Here is a 6,860-nt window from a genome sequence, read left to right on the forward strand (position 1 = left end):
CCGGGATGATAACAGAATCCGTCAGCGCTCAGCCCCGAATTCCCCAGGAAGATGTGGCGTGACCAGCTTCCGGGATGGAGGTCAGGCTGGTGTGACAGGCTGTCACCCGTCTAACCGTGTAGATGGGGAAGAAGCAGAGGTCTTCCAGATGGGGACAGGTGTTGTGGGCTGGAGAGATACCCCACTGGGTGTGCACTTAGCCCCCATCCTGGCAACTCCCCACCCGCCTAGGATACAGAGGAGTCCCCAAGGTCAGCCACTCGGATGGGCCAACATGTTATGGGATGTCCCAGCTGGGACCTGGGGCCCGGGGCTCCCCACCTTCCTGCAGGGCCCAAACCTGACTCCACCTAGAGCCACCCTCTCCCCACAGCCTCAGGAGCAAAGCCAGTATTCACGAATCCCAAAAATACTTTGCTAGTTTGCACTCGGTAGGGAATCACCATAAATGAAACGCCTACTGTGTACCTCGCAGGAAATTTGTGAGGTGCACATGATTATCCCCATTTTAAGACGAAGAAATTGAGGCCTAGGGAAGTTAAGGGCTTGACCATCTCGTGTAGCCGGTGAGGGCCATGCTGGGAAGACAGCAGAGGTTTGCAGGATGCCTGGGTCCCGCGCCCACATCAGCCACATCCGGGGCTTCATGCAAAGCAGCCAGGGCAGGGAGAGGCTCGCAGCCAGGGGGAGACCCTCTTCCTACAGCCCCACCGCAGCCGGCGGACCCCCAGAGCTGGCGGCTTCTGTCTTCGGCCTGGTGGTTGTTTGTGCCACACCAGAGAAGGAGAGCTGCGTCTCACAGAGCTGCCTTGGGCGGAGAGCGCTTCCAGAAGAGAAGGGGCAGGCTGGAGCCACTCTCCTGGAGCTGTTCCTGCGGAGCCAGGATGAGCAGAGGGAGAGCAGATGAGGAGGGAGAAGAGGGAACCGCAAAGTGGAGAAAGCCTCATAGCTTCAGCAGGTAAGCGGAGCGCCATGATGCAAGCCACGCGGCAGGCCGCCTGCAGATTCTAGATGCTTCTACCGTTGTCATTCCTGCTACTGCAAAGCCTTTGATGCTTGTGAGAAGGCTCCTGACTCCCCCGTCTTACTTCCTACAAGCAGCAACTGTCCGCTGATGAGCAATCAAACCCCACCGCATGTACGAAAGCAGGAACAGCTTGCACCCACATCACATTGTCTGAGAATGCGCTGGGTTCACTGAAACCAGGGGCGGGGGCACCTAGTCAGCTGTGTGGGTTCCCCTTGCCGTGACACCTCCACAGCCCTGAGACACAATCCCGGATCCAGACAGAGCAGAGATGCTCCCCGTCGGTGCTCCTGAGGGCAGGCTCACCACCTCCTTCTCTTCCAGGGGTGTCCTCTGCCCCCTGCGTGGTGCCCGGCATGCTCGTGCCCTCTTCCGTCTCCATTCTCAGCCGCTCACGGGACAGAACCCAGAACTCAAAACCACAGGTCCACGGCCAAGTCCAGATGAGTCCTTTGTGTTCAGAGCAGCAGGGCACTCTGGAAGGGTCAGGGAGAGTGGGTGCGGAGGGCGGGGAGTCCCCTTTGCACCGAGATGGTCGCAGACACAGCCGTGGTGATGTCTCTGCCAGACTTCCTGCAGCCTTGGTCCTCACAGCTGGCCCCTGGCCCTGGGGCTCAGACACCCACTCTCTTCCCCATGCCCTGGGTCCCGGGCCCTCTCCAGTCCGCCCATCTCCTTGCACTGGGAGCCCTGCAGCCTGTCTGAGCCCTCCGCGCTGGAGGGAAACGAGATGGGAAACTGTGGGGAATAGGCTTAGAAATCCCCCGGGCTTACACCAATGGGTTAACAAGGCATAAAGAATTACAAAGCCATAGGGTGCTCTCACCTAAGTTTGGGTAAATGAGAGAAGACCCCCAGAATAGAGAGGGAGGGGCAAAGGCCCCAGAATAGAGAGGGGGGCAAAGGTCCCCGATACAAAGGTATATGAGGTAAGCAAGATGAGGCGTTCGGGGCAGAAGCACCCCCCAACTTCGTACTATAGCAGGAAGCTGCTTACACAGGAAGGAAGGACCAAATTAGGTAAGCAGGTAAATAGGGTATAGACGGCTGTGCTTCGGGAGAAGCTGCCCAGAGCAAAGATGATGAACAAAAGAAAATGTGCCTTGTTAACCCTGAGCTTAAGTGTCCTACCTGTCTCATCCCTGAGGCTAAGATAAACCGAGGTGGTGCCTCGTGTCCTGTCTGCTGTAAACATCCTTCCACCTGACTGCTCAGTGCCAGGATTTTGTTTTGTTATTAACCCAAACCCCTAACCCTGAATATCTTCAAGACCCCCTTTCCCTCACGTCCATGGGTTAATGTTCACAGATTCATTGTTTCTCTGTGCACGGCCATGGCCATGTTTGTAAGCCTTCTGATCCTAATAAAAATGGGGCAAGGACCCTTACTCGAGGCTCTGGTCTCCTCCCGGACGTTAGCCATCTCTCGCATTTTAATCCTGCATCCCGTTCTCTTGCTGGACAAGAGAGAACTTTAGACACACAGTCTGCGACAGGAAATCAGGGCTGCACCGCACGGGCTTTGGACAAAAAGCTCCCACTCACCCTATGGTGGCCTCAGCCCTCAACCTTCAGCTTCAACACCCACACATATCAGAGCGCCAACGGTTTAAACCAGGTCCGCCCTGCATGACTCCCCCCACACCCTAGCATCCAGGGAGGCACGAGCAACAGAAATTTTGTCTTGTGTCCGAAGCTCCTGCTAGCTTTGCCCTGTAGTCTCCGTGCTGCAAGCTGAGGGTGCGGCCCTGTGAAGTCACTGTCTGTGATGGAGGAGCCACAATGAGGCTGGCCCTGGCAATCGGGCCTCTCGCGTGACCAAGCTCCTGCCGAGCAGGTGCGTCCCCAGGAGACCCAGAATGCAGAAGGCACAACCCCAGGACCTTTCCGCAAGTGCAGAGATACAGCAGTGGGTCCTTCTGGGACAGCTGGGCCGGGATGCCCTGTGGCAGGCCCCAGCTTCGAGAACACTGCGGTGGGGGACACACACACACACAGTTCGCCTCCCGGGGATGTTCTTCAGCGAGTTTTCTGTTCCTTAGAGACTCTTTCCAACATCTGCTTCCTCGTCCTTATGCTGCTCAACACTGGGTGACCATAATTAAGCTAACGAAAGCGGGGGGCCGTGTGGTCTGTAACTGAACCTTCACCAACACATTCTTCTTGGCAGAGAACTTCCAGGCCCCTCAAAATTCCAGAACGTCCCGTCGTCTCCTGGGACCCTGTCTGGGAGGCTCGCCCAGACTTGTTTTGAATTTACCATAGGGAGCAACCTCACAAGCGTGCAAGTCTGTGACGCAAAGAGAAGTTACGTTGACCCTTTGGTTCCCACGGGCCGTGGCGACCAACTGAGCCACCCAGGCGCCCCTGGGTGTTTTTGTTAAAAGGAAGATCCTGGTTCAGCAGGTGTATGTGATACATAATACACACACACACACACACACACACACACACACACACACACATATATATGTGTGTGTGTGTGTGTGTATATATATGTATATATATTTCAATATATACAGAGTACTATGAATATATACATTATGGACTAAATCCTATCCCCCCCCCAAATTCAAATGTGGAAGCTCTAACCCCCCCCCCCCCAAACTGACTGTATTTGGAGACAGGACCTTTAAAGAGGTAACTGAGGTCATAAGGGTGGATCCCTAGTCCGACAGGACTGATGTCCTTTTAAGAAGAGCGAGATGGGGGCACCTGGGTGGCTCAGTCGGTTGAGCGTCTGACTTTAGCTCAGGTCATGATCTCAAGGTTCATGAGTTCGAGCCCCACATCGGGTCTGCTATCAGCACAGAGCCCACTTTGGGTCCTCTGCCCCACCCCCTTTCTCTGCCTCTCCCCTGCTCATGCACATGCGCGCACACACACTCCCTCAAAAAAATAAACATAAAAAAAAAAAGAGAGAGACCAAGGATGTGTACACACAGAGAAAAGCCTGTATGAGGACACAAGGAGAAGACAGCTGGGGAGAAGGGTCTCCCCAGAAACCAATCTTGCCAGCATCTTGCACTCCCAGCCTCTAGAACTGTAAGAAAATAAATTTCTGTTGTTTACGCCACCCAGTCTATGGTATTTTGTTAAAGCAGCCTGAGCAGACCAATAACACACACACATACACACACACACACACACACACACACACACACACACCCCTCACCCTAGCTCGGTCTCCTAAGAGGGCAGATTCGCCTGATGCCTCAACAGCACTGAGCACATCTTATCCCAGGTCTTTGTTTCTAAACACCAGGCTCTCTATTTATTAAAAGGACTCGAAGCTCCTTAGGTGAATGGCTGGTTCCTAGAGAAGCCCGGGAGCCCTATGTAGTAGTCAGGGCACGACTGAGCCAGAGAATCGCAAAGACACACGGCTGGTGGTGCCAATCCAAGAGAGCCAACGTTCCGATGAGTGCGGGGAAGCCACTGATGTACCCACCCTGCGGAGGAGAAGACTGAAGGACCAGGAGGTTGAATGAATCACCTACAATCACACAGCTTATAGGTGTCAAAGCTGGAGCCACCAAGCCAACCCAGCGTCTCGGCTTACACCAAGCTGGGGTGGGGGGACAGGGGTGCCTACGGAGAGTAGAAAGGGCGCTGAGCCCCGGGAACAGGGAAGGGCTCCAGCTGGTGCCGGTCCCTGGACAGGAAGGACGCTGCCTCCCCAAGAACAAAGGAAAGGGGTTTACGTCCTTGCCGTGGTGATGCGAGAAACGAAGGCTAATGAAAAATTAAGTTCCCTTCCTGCCTACAGCCCACTGACAAGTCCTTGAAAGGCAGAGTGACCTCCCTCTAGGAGCTCAGCTGCCTCCAGGGTGACACTTCGCTGGGGGCAAAGGAGAACCTTGGCTTAACTTTGTCCCAACCTCAAGGATACTGTGAGTCTACTTCCTTTACCTAAACTGCCCCAAGACATATGTTGGGAATCCCACTCCAAGCTTCTGGCCGCCATATAAACATCTGAACGGTCTCAGGACTGAGGTTGTATTAAACGGTTTCCCTAGCAACAGCTAGCCCCTCAAGGTCCTGGAAACTGTAAACCTTGCTTCCAAAATATCTTAGAGACTTCCTTTATCCCTGTGCCCCTCCCAACCTGAGGGTATATAATGAGTTACCCTTCAGGGCCCCAGTGAGGCTCCTCCTGCCCACGGGTCCTGTCCCCGTGCTATAATAAAATCACCTTTTTTGCACCAGAGATGTCTTCAAGAATTCTTTCTTGGCGGCTGGCTCCGGACCCCTCGACCCCCACCATCACCCCAAAACTTCATCCACAGTAAATCCCCCCCATTCCCATAACCAACGCCCAAAATTCTCAGCTCACAGCTCGTTTTGTCTACACTCCCACCCTTCCACGCAAGCCCCCAACCTTTTGAAGCAAATTCCAGACGATATTAGCTCATCTGTGAATATTTTTCCGGAGCTCTGGAAGATAAGAATTAAACACGCACACTCTTTATTTTCCTCTTAAAAGTTTCCTTCTGGGAGCGCCTGGGTGGCTCAGTCGGTGAAGCCACCGACCTCGGCTCAGGTCATGGTCTCATGGTCTGTGGGTTCGAGCCCCACATCGGGCTCTGTGCTGACAGCTCGGAGCTTGGATCCTGCTTCGGATTCTGTGTCTCCTCCTCTCTCTGCCCCTCACCCACTCACACTCTGTCTCTCTCTCTCTCGAAAATAAAATAAACTTGAAAAAAAATTTTAAAAAGTTGCCTTCCGAACATCCTGTTTCCCTTAGCTTAGAAGGAGGACCCCATACCTGTTTTTCTTCTTCCAGGGTAAGGTTTTTGATGGCCAGGTGAGGGCTGGAGGCGCAGGGACAGACAGAAGGAAAGCCTCGAAGCCTGGCTGAGGTTCACGGTACCAAACCAGCCACCGTGGATTCCGGCGTTGCATTTTTGTGACTTTTTTCTGCTCCATGACCGGGACCTGCTTCTGCGATTCTGAGAGCTTGGAGAACACACCCCGCCCCTTCATTTTCTGCCGCGTATACCTTCTTGGATCACAGAATCTACTCAACTGCCTTAAGAAAAAACTTTCCCAGGGGCGCCTGGGTGGCGCAGTCGGTTAAGCGTCCGACTTCAGCCAGGTCACGATCTCGCGGTCCGTGAGTTCGAGCCCCGCGTCAGGCTCTGGGCTGATAGCTCGGAGCCTGGAGCCTGTTTCCGATTCTGTGTCTCCCTCTCTCTGACCCTCCCCCGTTCATGCTCTGTCTCTCTCTGTCCCAAAAATAAATTAAAAAAAAAAAAAAAAAAAAAAAAGAAAAAACTTTCCCTCTGAAGTGGTGAAGGGCGGGCCTTCCAGGGGCCTGGAGGGCTAAGGCCCGGGTGGCGGGGAGGGGCGCCCCCCCCCCCTCAGCTTCGGGAAAGGGCGGGAAGTGAGCCGACCCCGGGCCATTCTGACCCCTCAGTGACGGGCAAGGCCTGTGTCCCCAGGTAAAACGAGGAGGACGCACGTAAACGAAGTTGGGTCCTTAACGTCCTTCCAAGTTTTCATCTCTGAAATGCATAGTCAGAAAAACGAAGAAAGGAAGGCACTTAGGGAGTGCAAAACCCCAACACCACGGTGCAGCCCCCCCGTGAGGGGGTGCACGTCCGCCCTCCCGGGATTCAGCCTGTACCCACCCAACCCTCGGGAAAGCGGAACCGTCTGGGGGGGGTGGTCTCCGGGCAGCTCGGCACCCCGCGAGCTTAACACGGAGAAGTGACTCCGCAGCGCGTCCGGTCTGCGGAGGGCACCGCCCAGCGGCCGCCCCGGGTCAGGGCGGGGCCGGGGCGGGGCCGGGGGCGGAGCGGACAGAAGGGGCGGAGCGCTCCCCGACTGGG

The sequence above is a fragment of the Neofelis nebulosa genome, chromosome 9 (assembly GCF_028018385.1).
Source record: "Neofelis nebulosa isolate mNeoNeb1 chromosome 9, mNeoNeb1.pri, whole genome shotgun sequence".
Taxonomy (NCBI): domain Eukaryota; kingdom Metazoa; phylum Chordata; class Mammalia; order Carnivora; family Felidae; genus Neofelis; species Neofelis nebulosa.